The sequence below is a fragment of the Prenolepis imparis genome, unplaced genomic scaffold (genome assembly GCF_030444845.1).
Source record: "Prenolepis imparis isolate NDT839.2.m4 unplaced genomic scaffold, iyPreImpa1.0 SCAF_4, whole genome shotgun sequence".
NCBI classification, from domain to species: domain Eukaryota; kingdom Metazoa; phylum Arthropoda; class Insecta; order Hymenoptera; family Formicidae; genus Prenolepis; species Prenolepis imparis.
In genome coordinates, this window is record NW_028141162.1 from 13,530,580 (window position 1) to 13,551,963 (window position 21,384).

At 30.1% G+C, this 21,384-nt stretch overlaps 1 protein-coding gene and 1 long non-coding RNA gene across 3 annotated transcripts in view; one reads left to right on the forward strand and one right to left on the reverse strand.

Moving 5' to 3' along the window:
• The window catches only part of LOC145935306 (uncharacterized), a 173,623-nt gene extending 157,707 nt beyond the window's left edge, over positions 1–15,916 (reverse strand). Inside the window, exons 1-3 of the long non-coding RNA XR_014425195.1 lie at positions 15,590–15,916; positions 14,884–15,274; positions 14,335–14,389 (exon numbers count right to left, since the gene is read on the reverse strand). This is a non-coding gene — a long non-coding RNA (uncharacterized LOC145935306). The remainder of the gene's footprint in view (positions 1–14,334; positions 14,390–14,883; positions 15,275–15,589) is intronic.
• Nachra7 (nicotinic acetylcholine receptor alpha7 subunit) overlaps positions 1–21,384 on the forward strand; it is a 194,245-nt gene that overhangs the window by 147,278 nt on the left and 25,583 nt on the right. The window lies entirely within an intron of this gene.

Genomic DNA, 21,384 nt, shown 5'->3' on the forward strand with positions numbered 1-21,384 from the left:
TATGTAGCACGGACACCACGTAATATATAATGGTGACCTAAAAGGGGGGTTTTGCGGGGGGTCAATCGCAAAGATGGTGTACACACCTAAGGACTGATCGATCACTTAACTGCTTTGTCGCTTCGTCACGGCGCAATTCTCCCATGCTCTACTTTTCATCTATACGTACAGATTTCCACGTGCATACCTCCGAGGCAATTTTATCGTGCATATTCCGTACATATAAAGTGTTCCATACATAGGCAAATCGCCATTTCACTTGGTTTCGCTTCTAATATCTATGACTCCACAAAAGAAATGTGCGATAGGTTCAGGATATTATTTATTTCTATCCAAGCTAGCTGAAGAACAGAGTTTAACTCAATATGAAAAAGAGACGTATATAATAATTGTTGTTTTTTCTTTTTGGTGATGCGATATTGATACCACGTATCGCACGTTGACAATGAGTAATTTAAAAATAAATTTTACTTATAACAGATGCAGTAAAATAATTTACTAAACAAATATATCGAGTTGTTAAAAGATGCCAATATTAGACCATATGGTGTTTCACATGATGCGAACTTGCTACCGTTTTCGAACGCGTCTGAGATGTCGCTAATTAGTAAACAGCCCTCACCAGCGTTGTCGCATATCGAGTTTTGAAAAGCGCGACGGTAAATTTCGAAGGTTCATTTACGCGAAAGCTCTAATTGAATGCTAAGTTTGTCGTGTACGTTGAACGTTCATTATATATTTCTCGCATTTTCTTATTAACTTATAGCCACGTCGCTAACTGTAACGCGATAATTTATTACCCGATACATCCGTAACGTAATATAAGAAAAACGGAACTCACCCGAACGCATTCCCTCCCGATGATTCATCCAGGATGATCATCACGAATGCACCGCGTAAATTCGTTTTAAGCTATCGAGGTAGATGCAACGTGCAATGGGTAAATGGAGCGCCGGGCCAACTGGGTCACGCGCATTAAAAACAAAGCCACCGCCACCATTTAGAGGGAATCAAGGAAAATATCTCCGCCCGACGGGATAATACATTGTCGGAAAAAGCCTTGCGGCCACATCATTGTCTTTAAGTAGGTAATGCATCGAGTGTCCGTCGCCATCGTCGTCGTATTTGTCGAATTAAAACTTTGCCTTGCGATGCATTAGTAGAAACGAATGGCTGGCGAAGTTGCCGGTGAAGTGAAACGTTTACTAGTACGATCTTTACGCGGTCGTCTAACAAAAACTTTGCTCGTCGATTTGCGACTTTGATTGCCCGACTTTCGTTTTTGTCGGATTAATCGCACAATGTAAGACTAATTCGGTGATAAAGATATCTATCAGTTCTTCATGATAGCCGACATATTAAACAATTTAACGCGATTTAAGAATCTATTAATGCGTGTAAAATAAATCAAAGTTATCAAAGCAAATCTAATAAATCAAATTTTTGATTCTTAAATTTTTATTCGGCCATATATTGTATTTTTCATTCGAGCTTCCTAAAAATTATAGCCTTTATACTCATGACAGATGATATTAAAAGAAAAAAAAAACTACCTAAATTTCACATTTAATTATTTAAAAGTGTTTGAATATCTCCGCACGACGCGGTCCGCATTTGAATTTTAAGAGAAAATTTCTTTAATACTCTCTCACGTAACATCGAGTATATTCTACAAGCGGTTCATCAAAAATTATGCACATTCACATTTTTTTGCATTTAGTTTACATTCTACGATTATTCATTCAGATGTTTCAATGCTCTTAGGCTATTTCGCTCTCTCGATCCTATATTCTGTTTAGCATGTTAACGATGACCCCTATGAATTCCGTGTCACACATCAAATCACCATCCAAATATCAAATATCGTATAAAAAAGGATCAACAGTAACTGTTACAAAGTGAAATTTTATCTTTTTTTAAACTCATCTCGAGCTTATGTATTTTAAGCTGAACCTCGAGTTCACTTGCATGAACTTAATATGATAGTGTGTTAGTAATGCGAAAATTTGCAAAATCTAAATTACACAGCAGTGTAACTACATTGCACGAATTAAATTTTAATAGTAATTTTAAGAATGTCTATTTTAAATATATAAATAGTTAGGCTCGTATGAATTCAAGAATTAAATGGAAAGAAATTTCAAGTGGACGAGCTAAAACGTTCGGGTGTTAGAAAATTAAATTTGTATATGTATTATTTAATAGTAAACGTTTCGACTGTACTCAGTCTTCTTCAATACAAGAGATATAAAAATCAACGATGATAAGTAAGATTTGTGATAAAATAAATATACATTTATATAACTAACGAAATGGAAAATGCTATGTCAAAATATACATTAATTAGCCGTTTGTGTCATTAGAAATTATAAATAATTTGTATATTAAAAAGAAGTTTAAATAAAAGTTAGAATAAAGTTTGTTTTGCAACGACGAATTTTGTTAACAGTTCTTTCGCCTAAACATGTGTCCAATAACCAAACTTTATTCTAACTTTTATCTAAACTTCTTTTTAATATACAAATTATTTATAATTTCTAATGACACAAACGGCTAATTAATGTATATTTTGACATAGCATCTTCCATTTCGTTAGTTATATAAATGTATATTTATTTTATCACAAATCTTGCTTATCATCCTTGATTTTTATATCTCTTGTATTGAAGAAGACTGAGTACAGTCGAAACGTTTACTATTAAATAATATATATACAAATTTAATTTTCTAACACCCGAATGTTTTAGCTCGTCCACTTGGCCTAAAATTTCTTTCTATTTTAAATCTAAAGTTATTATATATTATAATATTTTTACTGCAAAAATATATAAGTCAGAAAGTTACATATAACTACTTTGAATTACTCTTCTTCACATTGGTGAAAAAGATATAAAAAGAAAGCAGTCGGAATTCTTATGTGAACGATTCTTATGTCATTTTAACCGTCAGTCATCTCGATATTGCTTAAAGCTTAAAGCAAGAACAATCTGTCTGCAGTGACAGCTTTCGATGCTTTTGCAGTTTTTCTTACAGGCTGTCGCTAAGAAGAAGAGTAGACCGTTGTTTGATATTACGCTTACTTACTCGTCCGTCAATCCGTCAAACCGGCAATTTTTCATGGACCACTCATGAACGGTGAGGGATGGCGGCAAAAATTCATTTCGCGGCGAATGGCCCGAGCTAGAACGCGCGCGCTGATGATTTTTTTTTCGGAAAATTGCCGTGAATGTGAAAACAACAAGCTAGGTGAATTTCCAACAAAACAGGCAAGGTTCTGTGTAGAAAAATATAACGAATCACTCGGTCGCATATCAATTGTGATAGATGCGCGCGTTTATTCTCTGGGAATGTCTGTCGAGATGTCAAAGTGTATTCATTCGACGACGCGAAATATTGGTGACACGCTTATTGCTATGTTTAAAAGGCATCGCGACAAAAATTATAGAGAATGAGATTTTAGTTGTTAATAATAAATTTATAAATTATGACACAAATATTTTATAAATAATGAGAGATAAGTTAATAAGTTAATACGATTTTAATATCTCCTAATTTTGTCTGTACTTGCGAATTAAAGCTATGTAAATAAAATATTTATAAATATTGAATAAATCAGCCATAAATAAAAAAGATAAGATGATTAAGCATATATATATATATATATATATATATATATATATATATATATGTAAATATGTGATATGAATAAAATACCGACATAATAAATAAATAAAAAATAAGAAAATAGAAAGGAACAATAATTTGTCAATAATAATGCCATATCACAATACTACTATTAATCCACTATTAATCCACAAACTAAAAAGAACGCGAATATGCATGAAACAGTAAATTGTAAAAAATTGTACGACGATGAGTTAATCCTGCGGATAACGGAAACGTGGATTTTGCAGTGGTGCATAAACGCAAATGGAAGCATATCGGTTTACACGTCATAAGCTACGCTCGAACAACATGCAGAAATTAAGTTGTTTTTGCAAACAACATTTTACAAGTTGACATTTTTAAATAAAATGCAGCACTTCAAGTGTTGAGCTGGCGACGCAAGAGAATTCGGTGCGGTTAGCTCCAAAAAGCTGCCATATCAGTGTGAACATTTCACGCATTTAACATAAAAAAAACAAGATTAATTTTTCCTACTATTTAGATTATAATATTGTTACGTGTATATATGTAGCTTAAAATTAATGAATAATTCTATTAAAAGAAAAAAAAACATGAATATATTTATAAAAACCAGAAAATCATATAACTAAAGAATTTATGAGATAAGAATTTTATATATTTTGAATAAACCGAATTAATTCTCTTGCAGTTTCAGAAATGCAGAATTTATTAAATTTATATTTCGATAATTTTTTCGACAATTAAAGCTCAAGAAAGATGTATTTTTAAAAATAGATTTGAGTATGTACAGCAATTGCAAAATTGGCAAAGTCTTTTTTCCTAAGATATTATATTTGCGCGAATAAACATATTTTTTCATTGCGTTAACGCCAGATATATTCGCGGAAGACTTTACAGCTTGTCATATCGATTAACGTCATTCGAATACTTTTATAGGCCGAATTCTCACGGGACAGTACGTTTCGCGTTTTAAGCGACGATTTATTGCCATTTTATATTTAAAGATTAATCGCGCGATTCCCATCCACAGTACGTCTAACGTTACATGCGAATACAACCGTATTTTATGCTTCCACATGGGATCAAAAGAAAGGCGAATAGTTTAGTAGACATATTATTTTCCATGCGAACGTCTTGAATTAATATTTCAGGCAAACTCACACCCTCCCGCTTCCGTATTACGTCGATGACTTCGGGAAACACAAATTCGCGAAGCACACACAAAACCCAGCATTCGCATATCCCACAAATTCAGTGTAAATAAAAATCATTATTCGTATTATTCGTGAAAGAACGAAATACTCGCGGCAATATTACTGTTAAAGAAAAATTGCGTGACAATGATATAGCAAGTGTTACGAACGAATTGGAAACACTTTAGGCGGCGTTGGTTTTCATAGTATGATTTTCATAATGATCGTTTTTAAAGCACTTATAAAAATTTGACAAAAAAATTTCATGGACAAAAATCAGTTTCTAATTGGCAACAAATTGCAATGATAAAAATTGATCGAATATTTTTTATTTGATAGAAAAGCATACCTAACTTTTTTAAATAAAATACCATGTTTTTTTAATAGTAATGTAGATGACAGTAAAACAAATTCAATGAGTACATATAATATCATTTTAAATTACAACTCAATAAACCATTTTAAATTTGCTAAGCGTAATTCTCCGCTATCGAGGAAGTTTACTAGAAACGTAAATAATAAACAGACTCGACAACTTGACCTTATGTTGTCCATAATATGTAGTTTAGCTAGGTTACCTGATCAGTAAACTTATCAGTTTATCGTGTGAATGTTTGATATAATAATCATTTTGAATTGATCGTTTTGATCGTTTTGATTATTTGGATTATTACAGATCTTGCTTTTTTATCAAATAAAAAATGTTCGGCTAATTTTTATTATTGCAATTTGTTGTCGGTTAGAAACTGATAAATTTCTGTTCATAACTTTTTTGTCAGATTATCGTAAGTGCCTTAAAAATTATGATGACCCTTACGAGGACCATCCTGTATATAAATATGCATACAATCAAATACTTTTATAAATTCTTCTTCTTATAGATACATACGTAGTTCACAGAATTATAGCATTATCTGATAAAAAATGATTATTTTATTCAAGGAAAATGAGAATCTCTCAAAACTTAATAATTTAATTCCTGATTTCACATACACAACGATCCTATAAATATTGTAAATCATTAGTTTATAACAATTTTTTGATTTTGCAAGTATTATCAAAACACATATCTCTTTTATACGATTTAATCAGTTTAAGTAATGCGAATAAGGAATTTCGCTTGGATTCTCTTATAACAATAGATAACAGTAGATATACAGCAATGGATCCTTTTAAATACAATTCCGTGATTGTCAATAATTCAGGGTGATTCATTGTGCGAGGGCAAGATAATTCATTGGCTATCGATACTATCGCGCGTACTTGGCTAAATGATTTTCGTTCTACTTTCACACGCGCATTTCCCATCCATTTTACGTCGACGAGCATTAACAGGTTATCGTATTGGATTTGTTAAGGTTTGAAGAAACTACTGTACATATGTTAAGACAAAAATTAAGAGCCGGCGAATTATCGATTTTGAAGATTGATTCAATAGAATGCGTATTTCAAATTTTATTGTATGGGCTACTTGAAATTCGAAACAGAAAACATTTTAATAAATTTAATTCTTTAATTGTTATTCGTTAATCTATATTAAATTAATAATATAAATATAAAAATGTCTAATTTAAATTAGTAATATAGCATATTTTGAATTCAATAATATTTATTTTTAACAAAAGTATTTCTTTTTTACTTTGCAGCCATTTAATTCACACATAGCGCAGAAAGTTATAAATATACAAAACAATTTACTCTGCTTAAAATTTTTCAAATATTATTTTAGAATATTTATTCACTTGATTAATTTTTTTCAGAATTTTTTATTATATCTCTTGCATGTAAAATTCACTTATAGTTCGTGACAAATTCAGAATAGAATTCAATTTATAATTTTAATATATAAAAGAATAAATTTGAAGAATTAAATATATAAAATACATGCATATAAAAAAATATATATTGAGAAATACATATTAAAATATGCGGCATATAAAATTATAAATTAATTTTTATCTTGATTTTTCTCTATTAATTTATGTAGCTAATTATAGGAAAGTAAAAAAGTTATTGATTGTAACTAGAAAAATTGTTTTTCTTGAAATAGTTGACATTTTCCACGTTCGTTACATATGCGACACTCTTAAAGTGCTGAAGTAGTGCCACACTATATTGTATTTTGGAAGCAAGTCAAAGGGTGAGCCGGGGGACTGGAGGTTGACCGCGATAGAACGTCTGTTTCTTAGTGCACTTACCGGAATCTCGTCCACTATAAGTGGGAACAGACTCCTGCTAGCTGACGATAAAAAATAGCATACCTTGCTGTTCAAAAACACCGAGAGAAATGTTTGTTTCTTTCAGCCTTGAGATTCCGATACATCATAGAATACGCGAAGACGGGGTTGCTTTATAAAAATTTTATGACCGTCGCGCAATCGACCGTCCATTCCTGTCATGACCGACTGTTCGCATACATGTATATATTAAAGTACATATATATTTTTTTTTTCTGAACAAACAAAAAAGAAAAGAATATTTTTGTGATATTCCTCGACAATATTGATTTTGAATAAACTCATTTATAATATTTTAATTAAAACATATTATTTTATTTTATTTTTAATTTAAATGATTAATGTAAATTCACGCAATTCGCATAAAACACATAATTTTGAAAACATGACTATAATAAAAATATAATTTCTCATTTATTTGTTCTTTACACTGCGATAAACTAAATTCAACTGATTGCGATGTTTTAAAATAGCAAAAACTATTTTTTGTACAACCATTGAAAACAGAAGCGAAAGAACGAAATACTGGTTGACGTTTGTCGGATGAATGTGCATGCGAAAAAGCAATTTTCGACCATTTTCCGGACGGGAATAAGCCGTGATGAGACTGATTCGGATCGCTAGTCGGAGCAGTGGAACAAACGATCCTAAGTATATTAAGCGCATTTCGTTCGTTTCGATACGATACTGGGATCGTCAGTAATCGAATCTCTTCTCGTTTGCGCAATTTTCTGCCTTCCGCCGATTCGCATCCTTTCAATTAGATGTTAATGGCCGAGTTATCGAAATTATCCTTCCCTAGGCTCTAGTAATATCACGCAAGAGGTACGTATGCGTGCGAGGGTGCATAAGAAATATTGCTATTATTACTATGGTGTATTACGTTATATTATACTGTTAAAAATAATAATAAGTAATAATAAATAATTAATTTAAATATTATAAATAAATACCTTTATTTAATATACAGTTTTTTTTATCCGTCAAATTCGTAATAAGAAATAAAAATGGGATTCATAATTGGATGTACGATTCTGTAAAAATTCCAATAATTTAGCTTTCTTTTCCGAAAAATTCCTCTTTGTTTGTTTATTTCTTTTATTATTACCGAGTCTCAGATTCATTTTAATAACGTAATGGCACGAAGACATTAATAGAATGCTGGTATTACTTGCACTAAATTTAATAAACGACCGCACCGGTCCATATATATGTATACGAGTCGATCATCAATGACCCGCGCCAAGATTCACCGCCACACAAGCAACCACCGGGATTGGTTGCAGGCAAACGCGAGGTCATCCGCAATTTTAGGCCACCGTCACAGGACACGGCAACGAGAGAAGTGTGTAAGTGTAGGGGGATAGTTATTTGGAGAAGGAAAGCGAGATGCAAGCGCATATAAAGGAGATATCCGATTAATATGGCATAAATATCGTTTGAGGCGAGAAAACAAGGAATAGGAGAGAGATAAAAGGGACGCAAATATAGGCATATCGATAGATAAATTGTGTAAGAGAAGAAGAGAAGGAGGGAGCGACATTTCGCGCTTAATGCATGACAAAACGAGTTTACATTGGCCGCGAAGGGATGACAACGGGGTTAGTATAGTAGGGCACACATATAATGAAGAGTTTGGTAGAACGAATATATAGGAGGGGTCAGGAGGGTAGTTGCGAACGAGGCCGGGAGAGGAGAGAGGGAGTTCGACTGCATAGGCGACTTGGAGTGGCGCCAAAGGCAATATGCATTAGCCATCGCGTATTTTGAAATTCAAGCCAAAGCAGATTAAACTCTATTGCAAACCAGTCCGTCAATCGTTCCTCACCCATTATTCTTTTGTACCCTGGCAGCCCCTCTGTCCACCCTCTCTATTTTAACCGCTCGTGTTGTGTTTTCCGATACATAATGAATGTCAATTCGATATGCCTAAGCTTTTACGGCATTTCGGTCAACAAACACGCTCCGGAATGCGGTCGGCTTTCGGTTGCGGGTAATGTGCGCGTAAATTCGCCGAATCGGCCCGATTGAGAGACTCGTATTAGAGATTAATCGCCGAAGTGACCGAAACTATTGTCTCTTATAGCATTAGTCGAAGGCAGTTTACCGAAAATGAATGCAATTACGGATTCCGCTATTCAACTTACGGAGCTTAAGTGGCAAAATTATGAAGCAATAATGATACATGCGTGGATAGCTTTTATAAAAATGTTTTAACTTTCTAGAAAATAAATTATGAAAATATAAATTTAAATGAGAATTGATTATATGAATATTTCTCGATTTTATACGAATAAGTTAAAGTACTGTCTTTCATTTTCTTCTTTCTTTAAATCTAATTTTTATAAATAGTTTTATAAACTTTATTATAATCGCATCAATATGCTCACATCCATTATATACACTTAAATAAAAATTTTATATTTGTCGAGAAAAGTTTTCTAATTTATAAGAGTGATAGCACAATTTTAGTAATAATCTTAAAATATTTTTATTGTATCTAATATTTTAATATCTTTAATATATCCTCTTATATTTACTTATACTAAATTAAAACTCTTATACTAAATTAAAAAATATATATACATATGATGTATGTACCAATTAAATATCTATATAAAAAGACAAGGTGTGTGACTTTTTATCAGTTCCTAGAACTAGAAAATTAATAGAGAATTCATTATACATGGATTCCATAGATTAGCAGGATTAACGCTTTCCTCTATTCTGTTCCTTAATGAACATCGCACAATTATTCAATCTAGAAGTTTCTTAATTAAGTTGAAAGTGAATATAAGACTTCCTTTAGAATTAAATAGGTTATAGAAATTCGTAGAGATTTATTATTGTCTAAAAATAAAAAAGAGCAAAGACTATAAAAGAATGTGATGCAAAAGATTTGTTAGAATCTACTTCAAACAAAATATTTTATATATTTCCTTAGTTTACCCCGCGTCTGTGATAATTGCAATTCTAAATGTATAGGAAATAAAAAATAAATCTTTGAAATAGAAATCACGAAATGTTTTCGTTTATCTTAATACTATTTAATTTTAGCTATTTTTAGTTATAGCCTAATTATAAAAGAATTAATTTAATATGATAATTATTAATAAAAAGATAATAAAGTTTGAATAAAAATGCCGATAGTAATCATTGCAGTTTCTTTTAATTTCTCAATTATTCGTTTATGCTCTGCAAATACCTTTGTTTAGTGTCAATGAGATTGTTTCAACGAAACTGTACACAATGCTGCATTACCAAGACTTGCGATTAAACCAACAAGCATACCGACGTCTTTCATGATATTTCAATTATCTAACCCACCCAAGTGCGGTTATCTATTCGCATAAAGGAAGGGTGAGGTTTCAGTTGTTCTATCACAGACAGCTATTATAACCCCCCAGATCAATTTGCTCAAATGTAATAGTTGCATTTCAAGCAATTAACGCGTCTCTAGTTTCTCTCTTCTACAAAAGCTTGATCCGACTAAATAACAATATATAGATAACATTGCTGATAAAATTAACATTCATTATATATAATTTTTATATATCATTTCTTTAGAATGTTAAAATATAAATAAATCTAAAATTTTACGTAAAACTGCTAATTATTTACAGAATTAAATTAAGAAATGCAGGATTAATTGCGATAATGAGTAACAAAACTAATAAATATGCTTTTATGTATATGATGCTGGATAAACACATTCGCTATTTATGATGTATGCCAATGTATGTCATAGCAGCTACCCATTCCATGCTAAAGCATGCTTTCTCTTTGCTAGCTTATTCTTTACACTAATTTGCGATGTGTACAGTAGTTTCTTTGATATTTATGATGTATAAACATATTATGAAAATATTAAAAGAAATCAGTATATATACATAGTAACATAGTACGTCATATTGCATTAGCATACTCACTAGCAGCGAACGTATTAAAACAAGCTATTCTGTAACGAGCAATCGATCAATTATTAGACAAAAACATTTTCGCGATTTGAACTGTCATTAACAAGCGCATCTTTTGTCGGACGGAATGCGGTCGACTATCTGTGCCGATTTTAGTCATTTTGGGCACTGGTTATTGGGATCTAAATCAATTTGGTCGGGCCGTTTGATTTACTAGTAATTACATATTAAGAGAACAGATCGCGTTTCCAGAGCGGTCGACAATATATCGGTGGCAACTCGTACCCGAAAGTCCGATTCGCCAATATGCAATTCCGAGTGCAACTGCTACCTCTCATTTTCCATCCTGTCTCCCCCTTCTGTTCCTCACAAAATCCACCCGCCTATCCCGCCTTTCCCTTATTCTATTTGACGAATATTAAGTGGTTTTCGGGTCTCGCAAGCGCGAACAGTATCGAAGATACCGTAGATACAATCGAGTAGAATTTATTCTGTATGCAGAATGAATACGATAGAGATATATATATGATTCGCAATAAATTATAGCACAAGAATAACAACAAGGCTGATACAAGATAGTATTCTATATTATGATTTTGCCTTTGCTGGCAGTATTTTCATCATATGTGGCGAGTAATTTGATTTGTTAAATTCAATTTCGTATGTTGGATATTTGAAAAGAACAATAGAAGATAATAATGATATGAGTAAAGAGAATAAAAGTTATTTGATCTTTTAATATAATCGTCAATTTATACACGCACACATCTCATCAAACTTAGAATATTTTAACATTTAAGAATGTATTTAAAAAAATAAGAAAAATGATTTTTATTCAATTTTTATTTCAATTTTTATTTACTATATTTTTATATTTATTAAAAAATGGATATTTTCTAAGAAAAAAAGATTATCATAATTATTGCGTGTATAAGCGCGCATGCAATGTGGAAGAATAGAGTCGATAATATTACAAAAAATTCTTCTCTTTTATATTCTCTCTTCTCATATCTTTTAAAATAAATTTAATATAAAATATAATTAAAATATATGTTATACGCAATTACTTTTATCACTTTTCTTTTTAATTTTAAAACTTTAATAATAAATTTTAAATTATGATAGTGTATAATCAAAAATTACAAGCCACATTTTCTTTCAATATTTGTTTTTCTCAAATACATTAATAAACATCCGGCAATTTAATTATCATCTAACAATAATTAATTTCTTAGCTATATAATCACATATAAAGTTTATACTTACATTGATTTCAATATAGAAGAGAATATCAAATCTTTCATTACAAATATAAAAATTATACTTATGCATTGCTTGAGACTTTATCAATTTGTCACGTCTATTGCTTTATTCATGACATTAATTTTTTTAACTTTCTTTATGTACATTTTTATAGCATTATAATTTTATATCAATATTAATATATTAACTTGCTTTTTTTATAAATATTAAATTTCGAATAATACACTTGTACAAGAAATTATATTTAGAAAATAAGCACGAAAAAAATGTGAAATATCATACATTAAATATTAAATGTAAATAAATAAAAATCTATTGATTTTGATGCAACTATACTAAAATTTAATAAAAAATTATATATAATCTACTAGATATTACATTATATATATTATATTAGATATTTTTAATTAATTTAGAAAATTTGTTAATTAATCAAATGTTTTTAAATCAATTGTAGATATTTTTTTTACAATATCTCAAATGTTTTATAATTATTAAAATACTTTTCATACTTTAAAATAAATTGTAAAATTTATAATTTATAAATAAAAAAGATATTAATTATTTTTAATAAAATGTATTCGCAATCTTGATTAATATTGTTTTAATATATTCATTAAGAATGATAACAAATTACGTGACAAAATGATAACGTGTCAATAAATCAATAAGCAAGTTTATAAGTTAAAAGAAATTTTAATCAGTAATTCACAATTGATCATAATGTCTATATAAAGTTTAGTTTTATCATTAGCGCCAGAGGAGAGATGACGTGAGATCCGAAATAATAAACTTTCCACGCAATATTAATGTCAATATGAATTTTTTATGAGTTTAATACATTTATAAAAATTTTTAATTTATATAAATATCTTGTTATATTATTAATATACTTTTAGAATTTTTAATGTGATGTTAGACATTATTTCAATAAGTTTTCAATATCTGACATGCCTAATTGATATACTTTGATTAATTTATAAACTTTAAACTAATTCATAGAAAAATTCTTTTATTTTGCCAAATATTTATTAGATCACACGTCATTTTTGTTCCAAATAATATAAAGTCAAGTTGATAATAATTATGGATAAGCTATGAAAAATTAGAGTAAACTTGTCGCACATTGTAAAAATAAACATAATGAATAATAATTATATAATTTAAGGTTTTTATTAAATAAATTAAAATATGCTATGTAAAAAAATTGAAATATTTTTTCTTTTATATTATATATACTTTGACATATACAATATATATGTATATTAACAAACACATTTGAATATATTTTCTTATATATTATAATTTATCTTGTATAATTTAATATTTAACCCTGAAAGCAATTCTACATATATAGGAAGTCAAGAATGCATATGATTCATAGATATTAATTTATTTTTATTTCATGTATTGCAATCATAAATCTTATTATCCTGATCTTCATTATCTATAATTCAGGAATAATATAAAAAATGTTTCTTATTTATTATGAAGAAAAACTTGGATAAAAACTTTATATTAAAAGATGTAAGTAAACAATGTTTTACTTTTTATAATTATATTAATATTCTTTTTTTTATACTTTATTATTTATCTAAGCAATAATTTCAAAAATTTATAATTGATTATAAATTTCATATATTTAATAATATTTAATAAAATAATTAAAATTTAATTAATTAAAATTTTTTAATTAAAACTAGATATTAAAATTATCCAAATATTATTAATTTATCCTTAATGTGTGGTCTTAAATGGTGTCTTGTAATTATGTTCCTACGATTCTTATATCTTGGTAAAAAAAATATATATAGACAAATAATTGTAGATGGATATTCCAGGGTTAAATTTTAGCTCTAATCTGTCTTAGCTTATCCATTTTAAGTAATAGATTTCTGTATAAAATATTATAATTTTCTTTTATTATAATATCCTTCCTGATATTTTACAATATATATATATATATATATATATATATATATATTTATTTGATGTATATAATTTTGTTTAATGTATATAATTATTTTACAGAGATCCATTATCTTAAATTGAAATAAAAGATAATTATGTACTCACTAATCTGATGTGCAACATCATGTGCTCACTAATCAGTTGTGGTGCAAACGTTGATCTGTAAAAAATATATATATTCAATTATAATAACATCGAAAATAATTAATAAATTTCAGAAGATTATTATAGATATTGAATTTTTTATTTGTGTTGTACTTTTTACGTGTTGTATGTGTGCTTTTTAAATAAATATGTAATAAATTAATTATATATTTTATGAGAAAAATCTTTTGTGTGCATGTGTGTGTACATATACATATATAAAGAATGTTTCTCAGAAATATTATATAAATTATTTTATTAGATATACATATATACTTGAAAGATACAAGTAAAAACTTTAATATAATAATTTTCTTCATATACTATGTAAACTAAAAATTTTAGAAATATCTTATTATGTATTTTAATCATATATTTCTAAAAATATTATTTAAAAGTACTTCAACAATATTATAATTCACAATAATGCAAAATTACACACAAAGTGTGCTGCGCGTATCGCGAAGGCAAACAATTAATTTCGCAAGTAATACATAAATAATTAAGTACCTTATCGTTGCTCCACTGTCGCCCGATGCCTCCCTGGCTCCTCCTCTCTCGTCCCTTTGCTGCTTCTCCTTCGCGGCACACGTTAATTAGTCACGCGCGCACTATACTAATCACTACGAACGCACGATTTACTTTAATCGACACTCCCGATGTTACATACACACGCGACGCGCACTTTATTACACTGTAACGAAAGAATAATGCGAAATACTTTTGCACGATACGTTCGATGTACGCGATGTCTCACGAATTGGCGGCAAATGGACGCTAGAGCGGAAGAAAGTTCGCGAGAATCGGAACCAACTTCACATTGATGCCGCGCGTCATCACCCCCGTGACGTCGCTACACCTGTTGCTCCTAGGTACACCTTCTACACTTCCTTTATTTTGGCTGAAAAATATGTTCCCGCATTCTATAGAGTGACCATCTATATAATATTATAATTTAACATCATATAATTTAAAAATATATCTATATTTAATAACTAAGAATAAGTATTCGCCCGCATATGATAAAAATATGATAAAAATATGATAAAAATATGATAAAAATATAGCATTGTCGATTGTCGCGCGATAGACTTTGGTCGAATAAATCTCACGAAATATGCTTTCCAACTAATTACTGACGTGCAAATATTGGATTTGTGTATCGCGCAATTAATAAATATTAAAGTATTAAATATATAATTGCGATTATACGTACTAATTATGTGACGCCGTTCGCTTCGAAGTTTCCTTCCGTACGCGCGGTACAACGTATTATTGTTGGACGCGTAGGAGTTTATCAAGCACTTTGTTGGATGCTTATTGAGAAATGATCGTATTCCGCATCTCGTGATACTTGTTGCGATTACGTTTCTTCGAAGGAGATAACGCGACGGGACGGAGCGATTCCTGCCGCTGCGCACACACTCGAGCTCTGCCGCGTGAATAACCAAGAATGTGAATAGTAGCGCGTACGTCACAAAAATGCGCGCCAAGCGCGCGCGTCAAGGGTACCAACTCACACGCTTAGATAGCGATCAGATAAGCGCTAGAGAAACATATTAACCAATGAGGATAAAGAATTTTTTACTCATTTTGATTGGTTAATCAAAGAAACTAAAATCACTAAAATTGTTACTAAAATTGTTTCGATAAATGCAATATCGCTGAATCGATATATATCGAACGCGCGCGACACAAAATCGACACTTGGAGATATATCGATATATTGATTAGCGGTCGTAACAATATAAATATATAAATATGTATATGTGTCCATATTCTTTTTAAACGTTGTTGGCATATGTGTAATATTTAGTTTTTGTCTCTATATTTTTATGTATCATGAAGTATTTTCGTTTCTCTAATATATATGTGCGTGTAAAAGTGAGTCATAGTAAGAAGCTGGATGGAAATCGATAAATTTTCCGTAAGTAGGTTAAATACTTTATACTTTATTAGAGCACTCTTGTGGTTTTCATCACATTGTGCCTTTCTCGACGGTACGCATTATGCGCAATATGCAATTATGTGCCTTTGCTGCGAACGTAACTGCATAACTACCACCGAGATTAAAGTGCTCATCAAGAGATATATCTTGCCACAATTGTGGTACGCTATATATAGGTTGATGAGATCTTCACGTATTACATTTTTTTGTAATTCTAGAATTATTACATCGACATTTTTAAGAATTTTAGATTTAATATATATTTGAGAAACAAAATTGTTGTTAAATCGAGTTAGCTAGTTAATTATAAATAATTGAGTCTCGCGTTTATTTTTTTTTATGAAAAGTATCACTTTAATAGTTAAATCTTTGGTATAAAAACTAGAAAATCGAGCAAATAATAAAAAATCGACATTTCTATCGATACCAATAATAATCGTGGAAAACCAGAATATTACTCACAGCGTACAATTCGGTTTACGGTACAAAACAGAAATTGGCGGTTGTGGTAATTGCGAGATATTGAAAATAGGTCGTTTCCGCGATAGTCTGACAAGAGTTATTCCATATTAATCTGTCGGGAAATGCAATTGCCAATCCACTGGTTTGGCTTTGATTAAGTTTAATGGCGTAGAATAAGCCGTAGTCTTGTTCACATCGAGAGAAAATAAACGTTTCTCCTATTATATTTCTTTAAAATTATATATACATATATATATATATATATATATATAATGTCAATAAAATAATATTATATTATATTCTAAAATATATAATAACTAACTAAATGAGCGAACTTATTAGGAATTAATTATTACAGCAGCGTAACGTTAGCTAATATTTCAGGAAATTTCTCACAATAAGAAAAACGTAGCTACATTAATGGTTATTTAAACTACTGAAATCACGAGCGTACATCTCGTTAAACATTAACTTAAACGGTAACTATATTTCTTTTACGTAACTATGCATTAAATATACAAAGACATATTATATATATATATATATATATATATATATATATGTCTATTCTATGCTATTTTTACGTTTGTCTTTTTATCTCTACTAAAGAATTTATTTTTCAAGAAAAAGGAATTTGATTATATGTATAATTCGAAGTCATTTCTCACTTTGAAACGTCGACATAATCGCAGTCACAGAATAATCCCGCGAACATCTTTGCAAACTGTTTCGATGGGAAAGACTCTGTTAAATGTCAGGCAATAATGAGATAACGCGATTACATCCACGAAGGTAATATCATACGAGTGAGTCTCAAATTGACAATAGCTTCATCGCCACTAGACGAAACGGCAATTTAATTCAGAATTCCCGTCCCATCGCGATAATTGGCGCAATTGAGGGAAGTTTCTAATTATTATCGTCAGGACATCAACAAACAAATCAAGTAAAAGTACGAAGTACAGCAAAAGCGTAATGAAACGTTTGTTGAATACAAAATTCGGGAATTTCTTGGAACCACTGGCGACAGCATTGTCATGATGCGCAATATTTATTCGAGCGACCACAAATTTTCCCTATTAATTTCTGTAATTGATGATAGCAAATATATCGGTAGTTAACAATGATAATTATCATTGATTATAATCAATGGCCGTGATTCTTGTTTGAGTATAAGTATGATTTATTTCCTTAATGAATATTATGATTCACAAATTATTATATTATATTTAGCTTCGGGCAAAATTTAATTTTTATACAAGTCATTAATACTATATTAATAACATCTCGACACTTTTTGATCACAGACATCCATCAAATTGTAATCTGTTGAAAACAAAACCGTGTGGTAATCAACCGTTTCTCTGCTTTTTGCAAAACACTTCTAGTAATTGAAAATTAATTTAATACTAATATAATATAACATATATTCTAGAGAGATTTTGCAACCATTAATTTTATATCGTAATAATTAAAAAATACTTTATATAAATTGTCACTCATTACTTTATTTTATTATTTATCGAATTTTTCTGTAATTTACACATTATTAAAAAGTTTAAAAATATAAAAAAAGATATATCTATAACGTATGTGAGATATAGTAATAAAGCGTAGAAAATAATACGATAAATAATAGTAACCAAGATCTAGAATTAAATTTATGATTTAAGTCTTCCTCTTCTAAAAACTTGAGATGTTTTAAATGTGCTATTAATCAATCGCAGGACAAAAAAGTTGCGAATTCTACTGAAATCTAAGAGTTCCTTAACACTGTAACACACATGCGGTATTAAATGTAAAATCGGGCAGATTGATTGTATGGATGAGAACGAGGATAACGCTTGCATTGCAAAATCAATATGCCTGCGTGGTCTTTTACCTCATACGCTCATTTATTACTCTCTTGTTTGCCGTATCTCGTGAGCGTGCACGTTAAACGAACGTTCGCACAAAGTAACGTAAACGGTCGATCAATTTTTCTGTTTCTCAACATTTTTTCGCGTGCATAGCCTACGCGAAAATGAAAACGATAAAACGTGATAACGCAACGCGAAAAAAAACTGGACACTGTTTATGCAAGTTTAATGATGGATCTTCTTAGACTCTTAATATTCGACTAAACCGCCTATATTGTTTCTCGGTTCAACCTGCACGTGATAAATCTTTATTATTTTATCTTTTTTTTGCAAAAAAAGTTAATATAGATGAGTATTTTTATAGCACTAGAGATTACATATTTATTTTATAAATAGTAATTTGTTTCGATAACATTTGTAACAACAAAAGTAGATAAAGAACGCCTTTTCTGAATTTAAATAGAGATGTGGACACGTCTATATAACAAAAAATAGCTAAAGTAAGATAATATTATTGCTAAAAAAATTTATATTGCTGAATAAAATTTATTTATTTAATTACGAGAAAGGGAGAATACAACAAATAATATTCAACCCCTATATTTTTATAATCTCCATGCTCTCTATACTCTCCATACTTGATTTTTTTATCCTGAACTTTTTATTTATTTTCTAAAATGCCAGTTTACGTAAAATTGCAATATGTTATATCATAAGCAATCCGTTATCGATAATGAAAATACAAGCAAGACCTCATATCCAGTGTGTTCTTTAACTTATGCGGCGAAACGAAAGACAAAACACTCTTTGATATCGATGACGATGGCAATAGTGGGTGTGGCACAGGATGCTGCGCGGATGCACTCGAGATGATTTTGCGGGAATAGTGAGTACGAGGCGAGTGGTACAGAGGATGGATTCGAAAAGAATGAAATAACGGATTGGGTTGCGGCCAACTGGCTGTGTTCCAACCAATCCTTCGTCGTTCGGATGTGACTGAGACTATATTATGTATACCATTGAACCGTCTTATATTCGTAGAATTGCCCCGTTGCATCCCATTCAAAATCATATTTTTCTGTGAGATTGCAAGCAACTAGAAGAGCGAAAATGGAATAAGGGGTGTATAGAATGAGCGTGAATCGATCTGACGGGAGTATCGTGATGTCTTACATCTAATGTTTGCAGCTGAGAAATTATGTGTTCGCTTCGACTAGATACAATTACGCGCACGAAAAAACTTTGATAGCATATTTTCTAACTTTAATGCTAGTATTGAACGTCTCTTAAATCGTGTATTTGGTTTTGCTGTAGCGATTTTCGTCAAGAATCGTGTCTCGAGATAGAATTCAGAATGAAACTTCTTTTCGATGATCTATAGACGAGTAGACTTCTCTTATAACTTTTGCAATTCGCAAATAATGTTCCTGAAGTTATATATTCTTGCATCTCGGGATATTCGAACTTTCAGATGTTAAAAATACAAAAATGTTCTATGAACTTTAGCGCCATTCAACAGTTAGTACAACTTTTGCACTGATTCAATACTTTATTGCCGCATTTTTGAGTACATATATTCATAATCGTACGTCTGAGCGATTTCCATTCACGATTATGCTTTTTCTTCAGACGGTGGTTCCCAAAGGAGCGATTAAGAAACGGTAAGAATGAATGATGATATATATATTTGAACGTGGGTGAATCGATTCGTAAGAACCTCGTGACCATTTCATTAAGAATTCCGGAACGGTACTCGAGACGTTGCTATCGTGATAACGGGTTCATCCTTTCGATAAGTAATACGGTGCACGTGGGAGTATCGAGTGAACGATGTAAATGAAGAAAATTCGACAGTTTATATTGTTAGAAAAAATTGTGCCATTTATATAATTTCAAAAAATTTACATTGTAGTATATAAACATTTTTATAAATTTTTTTTGTATATATATCTATAAATAATTGGGTACACATATTACGACAGATAAATTAGTTAGATTTTTCTTTATTTATAGCCTTTTGTTGTGATTCTCTCATAAATTTATTGTACAAAATGTGCACAATATGTATCTCAATTAATTACAAGCCAAAAGTATTTATGTAAAACTTTTAATATCGTGTCTATTATTAATTACTTGTTTTTTTTTGCGATGTAATTATCATTGTTATTATTTTATTAGTGAAATTTTATTAGTATGGGATTTTATTAGTATTAGATGGGATAGTAGAAAGTTTATTAGTGAAATTTGAAGAAAGATTTGAAATTTTCGTGGCGCAACAAAATTACATAAATTTATATGAAATTTATACACAAATATTAATATTGCTGAATAAATGTAGATGAGTAGACACTTGTTAGAAGCAAAATTATTAATTAATTAATATTAAATTTTAAGCTTTAAAAAATTAGGGATTCATTAGGTATAATAATATAATAATAAGAAATAAAAGAAATAAATGATTAGCAATTTACGAATAATTGTTAGAAAAATGTTTAGAAAAAGATGAAAATTTTCAGAATCATAATTAAATATGCGTTCTAGTTGAAAGTCGTATTACTCATTGATATTACTCCCGTGGGAAAAACAGGGATGGGATAGTAACTCCTCGAGAATGAACGACTCACCTCGATTCTTGGAAATCTCGTGACGATTTCATTAAGTATTCGAGAGGGAAAACCTGAGGTTACCTCTTCTCATTATTAAGTAGAACATATCCGGAATTATCAAAGAATAGCCAAAGCG